General features: G+C 50.4%; 1 protein-coding gene across 2 annotated transcripts in view; it reads right to left on the minus strand.

Annotated features, from left to right (window-relative positions):
- Positions 1-19,000, minus strand: part of BICRA (BRD4 interacting chromatin remodeling complex associated protein) — a 95,491-nt gene extending 76,491 nt beyond the window's left edge. For both annotated transcript variants that reach the window (XM_053604727.1, XM_053604724.1), the window contains exon 1: positions 18,838-19,000. The gene's annotated coding sequence lies outside the window, so the exon portion shown is untranslated. The remainder of the gene's footprint in view (positions 1-18,837) is intronic.
- Positions 19,001-19,459: the final 459 nt, after the last annotated feature.

The following is a 19,459-nucleotide window of genomic DNA, read 5'->3' on the forward strand; positions in this document are numbered from 1 at the left end:
CAGAAACTGAAACCCTTATACCCTGATAGGAATGTAAAATGGTACAACCACTGGGGTAAAATTAGCAAGGCACGGTGGTTCTTATAGTTCCAGCTACTTGGCAGTTGAGGCAAGAGATCTGGAAATCTGTTATGCAATGATACAAAGGAGTTTAATGCTACCAAACCATATACTCAAAAATGATGGTAAATTTTATGTTATGTTTTTTTTTAATCACAATTTTAAAAAAAGATACAAAGGTTGGGCGGCACCTGTGGCTCAAGGAGTAGGGTGCCAGCCCCATATACCAGGGGTGGTGAGTTCAAGCCTAGCCCAAAACTGCAAAAAAATAAAAAATAAAAAAGATACAAAGCTCACAGCAAAAATTGGAGTGAAACCTAAAATACATCCATGTTTGTTTGTTTTTTGTAGAGACAGAGTCTCACTTTACCGCCCTCAGTAGAGTGCCATGACGTCACAGGACTCACAGCAACCTCCAGCTCTTGGGCTTTCACTATTCTCCTGCCTCAGCCTCCCGAGCAGCTGGGACTACAGGCACCCACCACAACACTCGGCTATTTTTTTGGTTGCAGTTCAGCCGGACTGGGTTTGAACCCGCCACCCTCGGTATATGGGGCTGGCGCCCTACTCACTGAGCCACAGCGCCACCCACATCCATGTATTTTAACTACGGAATATTCCACAGCTGCTACAAGAATGGGGTTCTAGATTGTGGACCTGGAAATAACTCTAATACATTTGTTCAGTTTTAAAAAACAAGGTGTAGAAGAATTTGTAGAGTATGATTTTGTGATCAACAGGAAAAAATAGGCTGGGAGAGGTGGCTCATGCCATGGTGTCTGGATTTTTTTTTTTTTTTGGTAGAGACAGAGTCTCACTTTATGGCCCTCGGTAGAGTGCCATGGCCTCACACAGCTCACAGCAACCTCCAACTCCTGGGCTTAAGCGATTCTCTTGCCTCAGCTTCCCAAGTAGCTGGGACTACAGGCGCCCGCCACAACGCCTGGCTATTTTTTGTTTGCAGTTTGGCCGGGGCCGGGCTTGAACCCGTCACCCTCGGTATATGGGGCCGGCGCCCTACCAACTGAGCCACAGGCGCCGCCCGGCTCATGCCATTAATCCCAGCACATTGGGAAGTCAAGGGAGGAGGATCACATAAGACCATCATGGGCAAGATAATAAGACTCAAAACTTTAAACATTAGCCAGCCATAATGGAATACAACTGTAATCCCAGCTATTAAGGAGGCTGAGGCAAGAAGATTCCTTAAGTCCAAGAGTTGGAGCCTGCAGTGAGCTATGATCACGCCACTGTGGCAGTGATCTAACTCTGTCTCTAATATTAAAAAAAAAGAGAGTAAAAAATTTAGTCATAAAGAGGGGAGGCTGACGAATATACTCCAAACTCCCCACAGAAGTCACGTTTGAGAAAGTGAGGAAGATGGGATGGTGAAAAGACCATTCACAGTAAGCATTACATGATTTTTTTCTAAGTATAATAATGAATACAGACCTGACCTCAAATTGGCAAACCCCAAAGCAACAAGCTAAGGAATCGTATTTTAATATTTTAAAATATATTAAATCATGTTTAATCCAATGTCCCATCTGCTTTTGCAGAACTATTGAAGCAACTCAGAAATGGCTGGAAAACCACTCCATACCTTGCTACTCAAACTGTGGTCACAACTGCAACCTCACCTGAGAGCTTGCTAGAAATGCAGAGACTGACTTCGAAGCTGCATTTTAACAGCATCCCCAAGGAATTCATGTGCACATTCAAGTTTGAGAAACTGCTTACAGCACAGCCCCATTTATCAACACCAGCAGGGGTCCTCAAACTACGACCTGGCCCGCGGGCCACATGAGGCGGTGTGATTGTATTTGTTCTCGTTTTGCTTTTTTACTTCAAAATAAGATATGTGCAGTGTGTATAGGAATTTGTTCATATATATTTTTTTAAACTATAGTCCGGCCCTCCAACGGTCTGAGGGACAGTGAACTGGCCCCGTTTAAAAAGTTTGAGGACCCCAATAACAGTGACCACAGTTGATAGTAATAGCAATCAGCATTTACAAAATCAACATTATGTGCTGGTCACTACACAATACATCACCTCAATGAAACTCCACAACCTGGGCGGTGCCTGTGGCTCAGTGAGTAGGGAGCCGGCCCCCATACCCTAGGTGGCGGGTTCGAACCCAGCCCCGGCCCAAACTGCAACAAAAAAATAGCCGGGCGTTGTGGTGGGTGCCTGTAGTTCCAGCTGTTCAGGGGGTTGAGGCAAGAGAATTGCCTAAGCCCAGAAGTTCAAGGTTGCTGTGAGCTATGACACCATGGCACTCTACCGAGGGCAACAAAATGAGACTCTGTCTCTTAAAAAAAGAAAAAAACAGAAACTCCACAACCATCCCTACCAGGTATGTGTTTCAAGTCTGTGGTGGCCAATCCGTAATCCCAACCTCCAAAATCTTATTGTTTTTCTTTGTTTGGACAGAGTCTCACTCTGTTGCCTCCACCTAGCTCACAACAACCTCAGACTCCTGGGCTCAAATGATCCTCCTGCCTCAGCCTCCCAAGTAGCTGGGACTACAGGTGCTCACCACAATGGCCAGCTAATTTTTCTTTTTTTTTTTTGTAGAGACAGAGTCTCGCTGTACCGCCCTCGGTAGAGTGCCGTGGCGTCACACGGCTCACAGCAACCTCTAACTCTTGGGCTTACGCAATTCTCTTGCCTCAGCCTCCCGAGCAGCTGGGACTACAGGCGCCCGCCACAACGCCCAGCTATTTTTTTGTTGCAGTTTGTCCGGGGCTGGGTTTGAACCCGCCACCCTCGGCATATGGGGCCGGCGCCCTACTCACTGAGCCACAGGCGCCGCCTAATTTTTCTATTTTTAGTAGAGACGGGGTCTTGTTTTTGCTCAGGCTAGTCTCTAACGCCCACCCTCAAACAATCCTACCTACCACCTTGGCCTCCCAGAGCGCTAGGAAAAGAGGTGTCAGCCACCTGACCCAGAATTCTTTTTTTTTTTTTTTTTTTTGCAGTTTTTGGCCGGGGCTGGGTTTGAACCCACAACCTCCGATATATGGGACCGGTGCCCTACTCCTTGAGCCACAGGCGCTGCCCTCCGGCTCAGACTTCTAAAAATCTTTAGAGGAAAAAGAAGTCATCCTTTTTTTCTCTCCAAATTGCTGTGAGGCAAAGCTGAACTGCAACGAGTGTCCTTAGGTATCCCCTTTAGTGTCAACAGCCACGGATATGTAATTTACTATAGAAATGCTGGTGTATTTGTGGATGGGAAGTTTCTCCTCCTTGCCAGGGATGTTCCACATTGTCCTGTGTGTGCTCCAGTCTGCAACTGGCTGAACTCTGAAACACCTATGAGGCCAGTTACTGCCATAAATGCAGCTCTTCCATTGGCACATGGATGTCATCTATTTAATCTCCAGGAAGGCAGGGAGCTTCTCTAGCTGACTAGGGAGATTGAGGCTGAGGGAGGTGGGGTCCTTGCTCCAAGGCAGATGGACTTCCTGAGTCCAGAACCTACACCCCAGCGTCTTCACTGACTCACCCTAGTGCATCACCCAACCTCTTGAGCTCATCAACATATCCATCATCTGCAGGAAGCTGGGTGGCCACAGTTACACCAAAGGAACAAAGAAGGAGCAGAGCCTTGGCCATCACTCAGCAACAACCTGGGTGGGCTCCAGGGCAAGGGGCAGGAGGGCAGCTTCCTGCCTGCAGGCTATGGGCTTTCTTGTCTTGGTCCCTATACCAAAGAGGCAGCCAAGCTTGATGAATACAAACCCAGACTCTGAGGCCAGACCCCCCAGTGGGAGTTCCCACCCTGCCACCAAGCTGCTGTGAGACACTGGGCAAGTCACTTAACTGCTCTGTGCCTCAGTTTCCTCATTTGTAAAATGGAGATGCTTAGTGCATGCCTCCTGTACATGGATGCATCTCCTACACAAGAGCCTGGGCTGGGGTGAGCCAACGGAAGTGCTGGCTGCTGTCACAATCTGTGGAAGGATCTTAACAGGATCCATAATCCTTCCCCAAGTATGTGTTTCTTTTTTTTTTTGGTAGAGACAGAGTCTCACTTTATGGCCCTCGGTAGAGTGCCGTGGCGTCACACGGCTCACAGCAACCTCCAACTCCTGGGCTTAAGCGATTCTCTTGCCTCTGCCTCCCGAGTAGCTGGGCCAAGTGTGTGTTTCTCTAGGGAAATGTCTATGGCCTCTGAGCACATTCCTAAAAAGACCTGAGCTCCTCCTTCCCCTAAATTAAGAACCACCACATGCTCATAGGACCCAGGGCCCAAAAGACACAAAAGGCACCTCTCCAAGCACAGGCAGGCTGCCCACCAAACGTCTCCTGTCCAACAGCTCCAATGCTGCAGTCCGCACAGCCCCCTCTCCTCCAGGGTCTTCCAGCAGGCCCAGGCTGGCCTCCTGATGGCACAAACGCACCCTCTCTTCCTTACCTCTTTTTCTTTTTTTTTTTTTTTTTTATTGCAGTTTGGCCGGGGCTGGGTTTGAACCCACCATCCTCAGTATATGGGGTCGGCACCCTACTGACTGAGCCACAGGCGCTGCCCCTTCCTTACCTCTTGACCTGTGAGGAAATTTCACTCCTGAGCCCAACCCAGCATCACTCATTTCTGCCTCTTCTAGAATCTTTCCTCAAATTCTTTCCTTTTCTCTCCTAAGCCTCAAAGTCTGCTCAGTTCCTATCCTTCAAAGTCCAATCTCAAGTGCTCCTGCCCTCACACCCTGTGTAAAGCCACTCAGTCCCTCATTCATTTAGTAAATATTGATTATGAGGTAATTTGGAGTCAGAGCCTGGGATGTGTCCTAAGCTGAGTAGAATGAAAGAAATTGGACAGGGGAGTCAGGAAAGGCTGTCCAGAAGAGGGGGCATTGGAGACCTGGGAGATGAGGGGCCTAGAGGCAGGAAGTCTAAGCACGCTTCCTTTGTGCTTCAAAGATACTGTATTTTTTCTTATTATTAAATCATAGCTGTGTACATTAATGCGATCATGGGCAAAGATACTGTATTTTTTACAAATGAAAGGTTTGTGTCCACTGTTTCTGGTAGGTCTATCTGCTGCAAGTCACTTTCCAACAGCCTACGCTCACCTCGTGTCTCTGTTAGCATTTCTTAGTAATAAAGTACCTTTTATTTAAAGTATGTATATTGTTTCGGGTTTTTGTTTTTGTTTTGAGACAGAGTCTTACTATGTGGACCTCAATAGGGCACTGTGGTGTCACAGCTCACAGCAACCTCAAACTCTTGGGCTTAAGCTATTCTCTTGCCTCAGCCTCCTGAGTAGCTTTTTTGGTTGCAGTTGTCATTGTTGTTTAGCTGGCCCTGGCCAGGGTTGAACCCACCAGCTTCGGTGTATGTGGCTGGCGCCCTACTCACTGAGTTACGGGCACCCAGCCTATATATATATATATATATATATATATTTTTTTTTTTTTTTTTTTAATACATAATGCTGGCCGTGTGGTGGCTCACGCCTATAATCCTGGCACTACTGAGAGGTCAAGGAGGGTGGATCATGTGAGCTCAGGAGATCAAAACCAGCCTAAGCAAGAGCAAGACCCCCGTCTCTACTAAAAACAGAAAAACTAGCTGAGGGTTGTGATGGGTGCCTATAGTCCCAGCTACTAGGGAGACTGAGGTAGGAGGATCACTTTACCCCGAGTTTGAGATTGCTATGATTTGGGATCACACCACAGCACTCCACCCAGGGTGACAGAGTGAGACTCTGTCTCAAAAAAAAACAGACATAATGATACTGCACTCTTACACAGACATAATGGTACCATGTAAACATAACTTTTACGTGTACTACGGAAGACACTTGTTTGACAGCCCAGGATAAGGTGGGGAGGCAGGACCAAGTTTGGTGTGAGGAAGGGAAGAGGGAAGCAGAGGAGGTCGTAAAGTAGGGAGGTAAGTCCAGGCTGAGCTGATTCCACAGGGCAAGATGAGAAGTTTTTACCTGAGGGCACCAGGGAGTCACAGAGGGTGACAAGATTGTTTTTGTATCGCCCTCAGTGCTATGGTGTCACAGCTCACAGCAACCTCCAAATCCTGGGCTTACGCGATTCCCCTGACTCAGCCTCCCCAGCAGCTGGGACTACAGGTGCCCACCACAACACCTGGCTATTTTTTGTTGCAGTTTGGTTGGGGCTGGGTTCAAACCGCCACTCTCAGTATATGGGGCCGGTGCCCTACCTACTGAGCCACAGGCACCGCACAAGATTGTTTTTTAAAAATCACTGGCTGCCTCTGGTTGGCCTGTCTTCCTTCTAGAAGCCATCCCTTGTCCACAGCTCACCACACTCCAGTCTAGCTCCACCCTAACATAACCATCAAACTTAGGAGATTTTGCTTCCAGAACACCTGCATCCAGCCCACGAAACCTGACTTGAGTCCATCTAAGCTAAGGCCTTTTTGGAAACTACCCCTTTTGCTCCTGAGAGGCTGACCTCTACTTACTGCCAGGCAGCCACCTGGGTGGATTCTCAATCCTCCTTCCTTCTTCCTCTGTTCTTGGGACATCACTTATCACTCACTGGGGATCCCTACAATTCATTCGCTCATCCTCTCTCTCCACTCTGCATCTCTCCCTCCACCACTCTCTGGGGTCTGTGTTCCCCACACCTGTCTCAAGAAAGAGCACATCCTTCCACCACTGGCTTAGGCCAATAACCTTGGATCATGCAACTCCCTTTCTCTTACCACCATCAACAGAACCTGAGCATTCCCTGTCCCAGCCCCAATGTCTCAGGCCCAGGAAACATCAGCTGGTCTTTGTGCAAAGCATCTCAGGCTCTACATGACTTCTCTCTCCTAGGAATAATCTTGAGCCCAAAGCCTGCCCCGGATGCCCCCTCCTCCAAGAAGTCTTCTCAGATGTCACAACGTACTTCAAAAGTGATGCCTCCTTCCAGCCACCTGGGGCTGAGTGTCTTAGGAGGAAGGGAGTGTTCCTGCCTTATCTGCTTCCTAGCTGCAAAGGGCAGAGCTCTGAATATTTAAGCCCAAGGGGGAAGCACAGGCCTCAGGCCAAGCAGACGGAGGCCTGCAATAAGGGTGTGAGTCTGCATTACCCAATAGAAGCCTGCATAAACCATTAACCAGCAGCATGCAAATCCCTGCTAGGCTGTGTGACCTTGAATGAGTCACTTTACTTCTCCACCTCTTAGACAGGGAGATGATGACAACCTGGGGGTCTGCCCTGGGGGTGGGGGGGGAGAATTTTCAGTAAACATTGCTGACTGCAGCCCATAGAACACCAAAGCAAAGAGAAAAGCAACAGATACAGAGACAAGTAACAACATGAGTGGTACCTACAAAGCACTGAGCAAAAAAGCAGCAGGAGGAATATAAGAAATACCCTTTGTATAAAGCAAAACCCTACCACACAACTGGCGGGTGCAGGTAAACAAAGAAGATACATACTAAATACCATGGCAGGTTGCCAAGAGGGAGGAGGAGAGAATGGGAGTAAAAGGGAATCTTATCAATATAAATATCTATTTTCATATATACAGTTTTATTACATATTATTATATAATAATATATGAGTAAATACACATAAACATCCCAACACACACTTTTTTAAAGCAAACTTGTGTTACAAACTAGGCCTGTGAGGCCTATAATTGTAGCACTCTGGGAGGCCTGAGGTAGAGGGCCTCCCATCGCTTGAGGTCAAGAGTTCAAGACCAGCCTGAACAAGACCCCACACACACACTCCACCTCCAACTCTACTAAAAATTTAAAAATTAGCCAGGCATTATGGCATGTGCCTGTGGTCCTAGCTACTTGGGATTCTGAGGCAGGAGGATTGCTTGAGCCCAAGAGTTTAAGACCAGCATGAGACAAGAGCCAAGACTCCGTCTCTACTAAAAATAGAAGAATTGACTGGGCATTGTAGTGAGCATCTGTAGTCAGAGCTACTGGGAGGCTGAGGTAGGAGGATCACTTCAGCCCAGGCGTCTGAGGTTGCTGTGAGCTGGGCTGTTGCTACAGCACTCTAGCCAGGTTGAAACAGGGAGACCCTATCTCAAAAAGTAGTAACAATAAAAAGGAGACTTTTGTTAGAAACTGAATTAAATAAATCTCAATTATGCTACAGTCTGGCCAAAGGCTCTTTATTCCCAAAAGCTGGCTCGGTGTCCTCTGAGGTATGGCTTCTTGCTTCTTAAAAGTATAAATTAAAAAACAGGATTACAGAAGGGGACGTGCTCAGAAAGGAACAAAAGGCTAGGCAGATGTCAAGGAATTCTGTCTTTCAGCTAAGGAAACAGAAATGTGACTAAGGGGCACAGAATAGCCATAAGACTGAGGTAGCCAACCGCAGTGGGGGTGAAGACTCCTACTGCACTGTATCCTGAGATGCACATTTTTCACATTTTACCACCTCTGAAAAGGAGGGTCAATCTTCCAACTGACGGCTGCTAAGTCCATAAAATACACCATGTCTGGCTTCTGCTCACAGCTGAACTGCTGGAGAAGCGCCTGGACCCAGAGAGTCTCAGTTTTCCCGCTAACAGTGGGCCTGCCACCAATCCTGACCTGCCTCGAAGGTTCTGGTTCATTCCCTCTTTGAACAACATTCAAGGAACAGGCACTGAACTCCAGGCTCACACTGAGGCACTGGGGAGGAGGCCAGGGTTGGGGTGGGCAGTATCCATGGACAGAAGGCCGAGTGTTGCTCCGACATCCACAGCTGCCTTCACAGGGTTCTGGGCCTGCTAGTGGCACTTTACTGGTACAAGGAGACTTTGAGGGGTGGACTGTCTGTGCAGTGATGGGGCTTAATCAAATGCTGACTCCTGGGCCCACACACAGGATTCCCAGAAGGTGGGTCTGGGTGGAGCCCAGGATGAGCATTTTTCACAAACATTTCTGGTCATTTGGAAGCAAGTGGGTCAGTTTTTGAGAAATAGAAAGGGACTCCAAAGATAAGTGTCCTGCTCCCCTTTCTCTACTCCTGTGACACATCTATCATTCATCCAACAAACATCTACAGAGCTCCCACTGCATCCCAGAAGAATGTAGAACACGGGAGCGTACCCCTCCTTACTCATCTTCTGCAGTTTACAGGCTTGTGAGAAAGCCAACCTTGAAGAAATAAATGCTCGCAGGAAAGAATCTTTCTTTTCTCTTTCTTTTTTTTTTTTTTTTTTGACACAGAGTGTCACTCTATCACCTTGGGTAGAGTGCCCTGGCGTCATAGCTCACAGCAACCTCAAACTCCTAGGCTCAAGTGATCCTCCTGCCTCAGCCTCCCAAATAGCTGGGACTATAGGCACCTTCCATAATGTCCAGTTAGTTTTTCTTTATTTACTGGAGATGAGGTCTCATCTTGCTTAGTTTGGTCTTGAATGCCTAAGCTCAGGCAATCCACCTGCCTCAGCCTCTCAGAGCACTAGGATTACAGGTATGAGCCAATGCACCAGGCTAGGGAAGAAATTTTTTCTGTTGTTTTGTTTTGTTTTCTTGAGACAGAGTCTCACTATGTTGCAAAGGGCAGAGCTGGGTGTGTTTAAGGACTCTCAGCAGAGTGCCAGTGCCATGGCGTTACAGCTCACAGCAACCTCAAACTCTTGGGCTTAAGTGATTCTCTTGGCTCAGCCTCCCAAATAGCTGGGACTACCGGTGCCCACCACAACACCAGCATTTTTTGGTTGTAGTTGTCGTTGTTTAGCAGGCCCAGGCCAGGTTTGAACCCATCAGTCCCAGTACATGTGGCTGCCGCCCTAACCACTGAGCTATGGGTGCCGAGCTTCTTTTTTTTTTCCCCCAGAGTCTCACTTTGTCACCCTCAGTAGAGTGCTGTAGCATCATAACTCACAGCAACCTCAAACTCTTAGTCAAGCAATCCTCTTGCCTCAGGCTCCCAAGTAGCTGGGACTACAGGCATTCATCACAACGATGAGCTAGTTTTGGGTCTCACTTTTGTTCAGGATGATCTCAACTCGTGAGCTCAGTCCACCCGCCTCGGCCTCCCAGAGTACTGGAATTACAGGCATAAGCCACCACGCTCAGGAAGAATTTTTGAAAGGTGGCCACTCCTAATACCCCAAAACATTAGTGAATTGCAAAGGATGATGCTGAGCCCAAGGCGTTCAACCCAGAGAACGACACACCATAGGATCCCAGGTCTCTGAACTTCTAGAAAGGCAAACCAGACCCACAGTGTCACAGCAGGTCCGTGACTGCTTCCAGGAGAGGGTGCTAACTGGGAAGGGACACACGGGAACATTCTGGCAGTGATGCGAACATGCTTCACCTATAGCAGTCACGACTCATGGAAGGCATACTTAAACCCGGTGCGTGTCACTGTATATAAATCACCCCAACAAGGGCGGGGGGGGGGAATATATAAATAAACTTTCCATGAGAAGGGACGTTTACACACAAAAGCAAGACATCATTGAGCACGTTCTATGGAAAGAAATAAGGCCAGTGTGGCAAGGACTCACAAAGCTAGACCATCTTCACTGAAGTTGGGCACTGGGTGTGTTTAAGGACAGTGAAGCACCATGTAGGCTGGTTGACAGGGAGGAGGGAAGTCATAGTCTGGGGAACTGTCACAAGCCATCCCCCAAGGTAAGGGGCTATGGGCAATGAGAGGCAGCATCTATCCTCTAGAAAGGTGGTCCCAGGGAGCTTCACCCACTTCCTTGGACACTGGGTCAACTTCCAGCTCCAGCCTATTGAAGCCACCAAGGGCTCCCTCAAGGGCCCCCGGGGTCATTAACAAGAGTCCCACAGCCTTAGATGGATACTCCTGCTCAACCCAGCTCTCAAGGTTGCCAGGCTGGGCCACAGGGGACATAAGAAGCTGGGAGGAGGTTACCTGGAAGTTAGCAGCCTCCTCCAAGCTCAGAAGCACTCTGAAGAGAGCATGTGGGAAGAGTGAGCCTCGCAAGGGGGTATCAACCCATTCTCCACCCTCTTAAACCCTATAAAGAATGTTTCTGTCCCCCACCTGAGGAGTATACCCAGAAGCAATAACTAACAACATTAACAATAACAACCACTTACTCTGAGCCAGGTACCTACAGAACATTTTCCACAGGAGACCCTTTTTGTCCCCCTTGGTAGAATGCTGTGGTGTCACAGCTCACAGCAACCTCAAACTCTTGGGCTCAAGCAATTCTCTTGCCTCAACCTCTTGAGTAGCTGGGACTACAGGCACCTACCACAATGCCTGGCTATTTTTAGAGATGAGGTTTTGCTCTTGCTTAGGCTGGTCTCAAACCCATGAGCTCAGGGCAATCCACCGCCTCGGCCTCCCAGAGTGCTAGGATTACAGGCATGAGCCACCGTGCCCGGCCACAAGACCCTTATTTAATAATAAGCTTCTCAAAAGAAGTGTCTGTTATTACTCCTGTACTTCTGGTTCTCTAATCTGGACTTAGAGTCCACTGAGTCCATTGCCACTGAGTCACAAGGTCAGAAGGGACAGAAATGGTACTTGAACCCAGGCAGCTGACCTAGGTGTCCATCACTCTGGGTCATCCCATTGGTCCACCCCCTGCTGCCGGCCCCACTCTGACTTCCCCTTTATGAGAACAATTTCTGCACATCACAGCAGAACCTATACCCCATGTTCCACATATCTAAGCATGAACTCCCGAACCTGTGTAATCAGAAACAACCCCCAGAGTTTGAGGCCTGGGGGAACTCACCAAGGTCCCTAGAGGGAAAACAAAGCCCACTCCCTGTGGCCTCGGTTTCCCCAACCAATCTGTGAATAGGCTTAATGTCACCTCCCTCACAGAACAGGACAGACTCTGGAGACGGTAAAGCAGATTCTAGATCCCAGAAATAGTAACATCATTAATAACAATAGTAATAAAGTTGAAATGACACATATCTGAAATTTGCTTTAAAAGATTAAAGCAAAATAGAAAAGAATGTATGTGCAGCATACGGGAGGGGATAATGGAGGAAAAAAGATCAGAAGAAAATTGTTGCAAAAGCTGGTGATGGTTACACAGGGGTTGGTTATGCTATTCTCTCAACTCTTACAGGTGCTTTCAAATTTCCATAAGGCCTGGCACAGTGGCTCATGCCTATAATCCCAGCATTTTGGGAGGCCAAGATAGAAGGACTGCTTGAGGCAAAGAGTTTGAGACCAGCCTGTGCAATACAGCAAGGTCCTGTCTCTACTAAAAATTAGCAGGGTGTGACAGCATGAGCCTGTAGTCCCAGCTGTTCTGGAGGCTGAAGTGGGAACATCACTTGAGGCCAGGAATTAAGGTTACAGTGAACTATGATCGCTCCATTGCACCCCCGCCTAGATGACAGACTAAGACCCTGTCTCTAAAAATAAAAAATAAAAGGCCAGGCACAGTGCCTGACGCCTGTAATCCTAGCACTCGGGGAGGCCAAGGTGGGTGGATTGCTTGAGCTCAGAAGTTCAATACCAGCCTGAACAAGAGTGAGACACCATCTCTACTAAAAATAGAAAAACTAGCTGGGCATTGTGACATGTGCCTATAGTCCCAGCTACTCAGGAGGCTGAGGCCAGAGGATCACTTGAGCCCAAGACTTTGAGGTTACTATAAGATATGACGCCAGTATACTCTACTGAGGGTGACAAAATGAGACTCTGTCTCTAAATAAATAAATAAAATTTCCATGATAAAAAGTTGAAAAAAATAATAAGCAAAGTGAATCTTCAATGAGCACGCCTTCCAGTTAAGTCCTGTCCTAAAAGCTTTTGGCATCTTTACTCATTGAAGGAAGCTTCAGAAACACCCAACCAAAGAGGGAAGTTTTGTTACAGAAGAGGAAAAGAGGAAACTGAGGCCCACAAGGGCATTTGATTGCTTTGGATGTTACCCTCTGTTTAAAATGCCAACATTGATTGTCCAGGGTTTGGGGGAAAGGCAACAGGACCTTGGGTATCTGATCTCACAGGGGACATTGTTATTTGATAATAATAACAATGATAATAACGGCCACTAACATTCTTTGAGCCCTTTCTCTACACCAGGCTTTGTGTTAAACACTGAATATCCATGAGCATGCCTGAGGCAGGTTTCCTCTCATGCCCATTCTTCTTGTTGAGGAAACTGAGGCACAGAACAGGGAAGCCCTGTCTATGCCCAATGCCAGAGAAGCCTGCTATATGCCCTCTGCTGCCATGAAGATTAGAATGCCAACACTGGGGTGGCGCCTGTGGCTCAAGGAGTAGGGCACCGGTCCCATATGCTGGAGGTGGCGGGTTCAAACCCAGCCCCGGCCAAAAACCACAAAAAAAAAAAAAAAAAAAAAAGAATGCCAACATTGTTCCTCATGTGCCTTTCAGAAACACAATGGGGAACTTTCAGAGTGGAGGAGTCTGCATGGGTCCCATGGGAGAACAGTAATCATAGTGAAAACAACAGCAACAGCATTTGCTAGCTCCTGAGAGCCTACTGTATGCACAGCTTAGGATGCATTGCTTTGTGCGGCCCTCACAACAGACTCTACAAGGGAGACATGAGGGGTCCATTTCACAGACAAGGAAACCAAACCCTGAAAAGGGATCACTTGCTGAAGGACACACTGCAATTAAGAAAAAAAGGCAGCCTTCAGTCTAGTTGGGGGGTTCATGGCCAGTTGGGGGGTTCATGGCCCAGTAGGCTGAAAAGACTCCAGGAGAAAGAACTCCCTAAGGACAGATGACACGACAGGACCCATGCACTTTATGGTTGTTACTGAAGCCTTACTCCAACCTTCCAAAGTGGTATGAGAGGAATCCTTTTGATAGCAGGGGGAACCGAGGCCCAGAGCCAGCAAACTCCCTTGTCCACAGCCACTCAGACAGCAAGTGGCAGAGCCAGAATTCAAAATGACAGTCAAGTTCCAGAGCTCATGCTCCTGACCTCTACATCAAGTGGCAAGCACGTGACGCAGGCTATGGGCAAAAGGAAGAGGTAAGGGGTCAATGGAGGCAAAGACACACAGCGATGGGAGATGCAGCCCAGCAGACAGGTTGCATGAGAGTGAACGGGAGACACACCGACACCTTCCTCTAAGATGCAGCACCACAGGTGCCTCCTAAGAGCTGCCAAAAGACAAATCACATTCCCTTGGTCCAGCAACCCCACTTCCAGGAGTCCTTCCCACAGGCATGACCATTTCCCAGTAAGACATGTGGACACGTGCCTTTCAGCTCTACATGTAGAAATGTCCAGAAACATGTCTAAGTTCCTTATAGTGAACGAGGACCTATGGGTAGGGTCTCCCAGGGAGATGAAGCAGAAAATCAACATGCAGAGCAATTGCAGAGCATGCTACCATCTATATAAATGAATAGCTGTGAAGACATACATGTACATGCATATAAAGGTGTGGCCCTGGCAAGGGGAACTGGGGGACTAGGGCTGCTTGGGAGGGTGAAGGGGGACACTTATTATCTTGGGTATTTTGAATCTGTCCCATGTGCATGTATCACTTAGAAAAAAAGAAAGAGGGAAAGGCAGAGAGAGAAAGAAGTTGCTTCTTCCTTGGAGTCTTTTCAGACCACCCAGACAGAATTAATCAAACCCCACAATAGCTAATCCAAGGCTTCTCCTTCTCCTGGACTGGGTCCCAGTGTCATAACTGATCCCTAGACACAGGACAGCACACAGTAGGCCCTCAGGAAGTTTAATTGGGAACAATTAAAGAAACAAGGACGCCCTCTGCTTTTGCCAACAGCCATGCAACATCCCCAAATGAATACATACACTCATACACAAAACTAATTGTCACCAAACTAGAAATGCCTCAGAAAACTCTCCCTTTCCACTGGGGGAACCCACATGTCATTGAGACACAAAGGCTTCAGTCAACTGGGACAAAACTCTAATGGTGGTATCGGGCAGGAGAGAGTGCTAGGGAAGGAACTAGAGGTAATCCCTGTGGACCATTCACTCTAACACTTCCCATGCGTCTCTGGTGTGGCACAGGACCCATCCTATGGGGAGATAACTCAGGCAGGGATATGAAGGGGTGAATGGAGGGGCAATTCATTTTGGGGGAGAGAGCCGCTTACACCATGGATGCAGCTCAGATGACTGTTCTTGTTCCCATTAAATGAGGGTGCCTAGAATACGGGGTAGGAGGGGGGGAAGACTCAGAAAATACCAAGGCAAGATAACCATGCTCCCCACCCCTCTCCCCTGCAGGGGCGGGAGAGGGGAAAAGGCAGCCCCTTGCTGCCTTCCAAGCCCAGGCTGGCTGGAAAGGAATGCCATGTTTTCCTGTTTCCAATTAACTTCCCCCACCAGCAGCCCTCTGCATTCTTGAAACCAGGATTCAAGGCAGCCTTCTGGGTGGAGCTGCAGGGTGGGGTGAGGGGATGGGTGGCTGGGGGGGACCCTTGTGGCTGGACCTGGGGCTAAAAGGCAGCCCACAGGAACCTGGGGAAGCACACACACCCCAGGACCTCCCCCATCCTAGGTCTCTTGACAGCTGAACCCCTGACCTTTCCACAGCCTGAGGCAGACCCCACATCCTGAGGGAAGGTTAGAGAAGGTCTGGAGGCCTCTGGGAAGGAAGTCAGCAGGAAGGGGTGGGGCACAGGACTGCCCCCCTTTGGCCTTACTCAGGCTGCTCCCACCTCACCCCAAAAGATCAGTTCTGGCTTTCAGCGAAGGCTCAACCTTAAAGGATCTGTGTCTTCCCTAAAACCCCTCTTCTCCTTTTCCCCCATCTCCAAGAATTATCACTTATCATGCCTGTCATCCCATCAAGGAAGATATCTGCACATAGAGGAGCAAAGGCCACACCTCAAAACCCCTGAGACTAGATCCTAACAGGCACCATCTCCCCAGCTCTGTTGACAAACATGGACTGCCACGCAACCCCTGCAGTTGGGATTAGAACACATTTCTCCAGGCCTCAATTTCCTCATCTGTAAAATGGCAACATCTGTATTATTTCCCTCCATGGGTGAGCTGGGCCCTCACCAGTCCCTCTCCCTCAGCCCTCAGACTCCACAGCTATATGGGGACTCAGCAACTCGTGCTGAAGAGGTAGGGTCCCTGTCCCCAGGGTCTTCAAGGAGGAAGTGTCACTCAAGTGGAAGTATTTGTTTATAGGTGGCCTTCTCCCAATACAGAGAATTCTGAGGCAGAAACTTCAGCCTTTATACTTAAATGCTCAGCACCAAACATTCCTCCCCCAAGCCTGTAGACGCTCACTGCCTACCCTGTCTGCTGAATGATAAATACAAATAATTATTTGGATAATACTTTCTTTCACCTTGAGGTCAGTTACAGGAACTGTAATTATCTCCATTTGTAGATGAGGAAACTAAGAACTAGCCAGTTAAATGACCTAAGGTTACAGACTGGATCAGGCCAAGGGGAAAAGGAAGAAAGTTCTCAACCAGCTGCATTAGAGTCATGGTGGGTCACAAAGAAACAGCAGGTCATAGGGCAGAGGAACAGCAACAACAATCCCAAACAGTTCAGCTTTTCTCTGAGCAGGGCTGAGTAACAGCAAATGGAGCCAGGCACCCACTCAGATGAAGTGGAGAGGATGACAGTGGGGCCAGCTCCCAGGGGACCACTGGCCAAGCCTGGGGGACCACTGGCCAAGCCCTCACTTGACTCACAAACCTCTACTCTCAGCTCCAGCAGGCACATGCTATGTTCTAGACACAAGTGAAAGGATCCTGCCCTTACCTCAGCTCCCAGCTGCTCCTCATCTCTTCCCCAAACCAAATCTCAGAGGGAAAAAATCTGGCAGCTCCTTACAGCTATTAATCTGTATCTGAGACCCAGGTTAACTGAAGTCAAAGGGACAAAGTGCCAAAGGAGGGGACAGAAGAGCCTAACGGTTCTGAGCTAAATTTGGAGAAATTCCAGGTGGTTACAGATTGGGGCACTCACTGTATGATTCAGGACTGTGTGATCCTGGGAAAGCCCTTTAACCTCTCCCAGCCTCCATTAACCTGTCTGGTAAATGGGAATAATAATTGTCTCTACTTTTCTTCCTCCTTGGATTGTGGCCAGTGTATAATGCACCTAGCAGAAGCAACGCTCCCTGGGTAGGGAGATACTGTTATTTCCGCCTGTGGGGGGAGGTTGTGGGAAAGCAGGGGAGGTAAACATGCCCCATAAGTCCCCCCAGTGCATGGGAAGAAGGAGGTTCCTGAGCTGTCCGCCTCCCATATTTCACATCACCCAGGGTAGGTCAGAGTTGACAAAAACCCCCACCCCCACCCCAGCTGCAGGGAGAAGTTAAAAGCACAGAGAGTTTATCATAAATCTCGGGCCTTGGAGCCTTGGGTGTTTCTACAGTTTCCCTGACAAGTGCCCCCAGTAAGAAGGTGTAAGGGAAATAAAAACACTCAATACATCCCCAGATTTTTATTATATTATGCGGCGGTGACAAAAGGGGATGACGGTCTAGATATTATGATTGTCATGAACTGCAGCCCAGCACCAGAGGACTGGGACCTGTCACCCAGGCCTCCCCCACGGAGCTGACACGCCAGCCTCTGACCCCACCTCCCGGGAAGTTCAGCTGCTCAGAACCACAAAGCAAAACAAAGGGGCGCGGAGAGGAAGGAGGCATAGAGCCTTCCAATCACCGCTGGCGCCCGAGCCGAGTCCGAGCCCAAGCCCTCCCGCGGCACCTCGCCCGACTCTCGGCGGCTCGCGGCTCGCGGTGGCCCAAGGCCCGGGCAACCTCTGGTCCCTTGTCTCCCCGCGGCTGCCCGTGACAGGAGTCGGGGAAGCAGCCGAGGGGCAGCTAGGGATGGGAAAACCAGATGGCTCCATCCCTCCTCCCTCCTCCTCCATCCCTCCCTCCGGGTGCCCACGGCCAGGCCGCCCTCCGCAGGGGCCCGGGGAGGCCGCGGGCCCAGCTCGTTCCAGCTCACCCCAGGGAAAGGGTTGCCTTTGTCTAAAGGTCACCACCCGAGCGCGGTGCCCGGGCTGGGCCTGGTGCCTCCCATTCCCAGGCCGAGGGGGTGGAGATGGGGGGCCGCCCCAAATCTCGGGAGGTGACAGAAGTGGCTCACCTTCCCCCCTACCCCCCCTCGTAACGGCCCCCTCTGGGATTAGCCAGCTGGGGGTGGGGGAGGGGGTCAACTTCTTTCATTGCTGGGGGCTGGGGGCCAAGTCAACTCTTTTCATTGTTAAGGGGCGGTGAGGAGGGGGACACCCAGTGGCCTCTTCCCCCATCCATCCCTCCTCAGCTTGCCAGAGGCCCCGTATCTCCTCGGCACCCACGGGAAGGATTTGGGGAGGGGGCGCAGGGGACGCGCTGAAGGGGGAGATGAAGGCTCGCCGCCTCTAGCCGGGAAATCACCACCCGCTGCCCCGTTGCACTCGTCTTCCCCGTAAGGCGGGGAGCAGGGCGAGGGGAGGGGGCACAGAGGCCGGGGGGGGTCTCCCCGCCCCTCCCCCCGTGGAACGTTAGGTCTCGTTTTTCCGCCGCTCCATTGTATCCCCGGCAGCCGGCGGGAGGGCCGGGGAGACACCGGGCGCCGGGTTTGGGCAAGGAAGCCGGGAGTGGGGGGGGTCCCCACAGGATCGGGGCGGCGGTGACGGTGGGAGAGACGCGGAGTGGGGGGGACGCCGGTGGTGGTGGGCGCCGAGCAGAAAAAAAAAGAGGCAGCGGGCGCTGCGCCCCGGTTGGGGGGCTGAGTGTGAGTGTCGGGGGGGTGGGTTCGGCCCTGGCTCCGGCTCCCCCCACACACACCCTCGCCGCCAACCCCCACTCCCCCTTCGCTTTTGCGCCCTGTCACAGCCCCGACTCGCAGGTAGAGAGAGTTAAGAGATTTAAAGAGAAATTGCTACATTGTGAGAAACTCACCCTGATGTTTGAGCAGCCGTCCGCGCGGGGTCTCCGAGACGGCCCCGCACGGGCTGCAAAGGGAGGACCCAGAAGGGGCCGACCGGCCGGGCCGGTCAGCGCACTGCCTGATCGCATGGCGGCCGCTCGGCAGCTGCCGCCGGGCCCCTGCCGCCGCCCCGCGCCGCGGCCCGCGCGCCCCGGGCCCGCGCCCGCTCCGGGGAGCGCCCCTCGGGTGTGCAAAAAAAAAAAATTTTTTTTTAATTAAATGTAAAAGAAAAAAATCCTTGCAGGTTTTGTGTTCCGCCCCCCCTTCCTCCTTCTCCTCCTCCTCCCTCCGCCCTCGCCGGGGGATGGGCTTGAGGAGGCCCCACCCCACGCCTCAGCGAACCAGCCCCAGCCGGGCTAGGCCGAGCGGCGGGCCTGGGAGCGAATGGGAGGCTGCGGGCGTCCGGGGAGGGTGCCCTTCTCACCAGCGCCGCCCCCTCCCCCAGCCCCAGTCCTGAGGGTTTGGGGGCGCGCCAGCCCAGACTCCGGGGTAGTAGGTCGACGGCTTCGAGCAGTGCTCTGGGTGTTGGGGATGGGGAAGCTAAAAGGACTCGAGCTTCCAGACCCCCGACGCCCATTCTGCCTGGGGAGGGGG

This window comes from Nycticebus coucang, chromosome 10 (assembly GCF_027406575.1).
Source record: "Nycticebus coucang isolate mNycCou1 chromosome 10, mNycCou1.pri, whole genome shotgun sequence".
Taxonomy (NCBI): domain Eukaryota; kingdom Metazoa; phylum Chordata; class Mammalia; order Primates; family Lorisidae; genus Nycticebus; species Nycticebus coucang.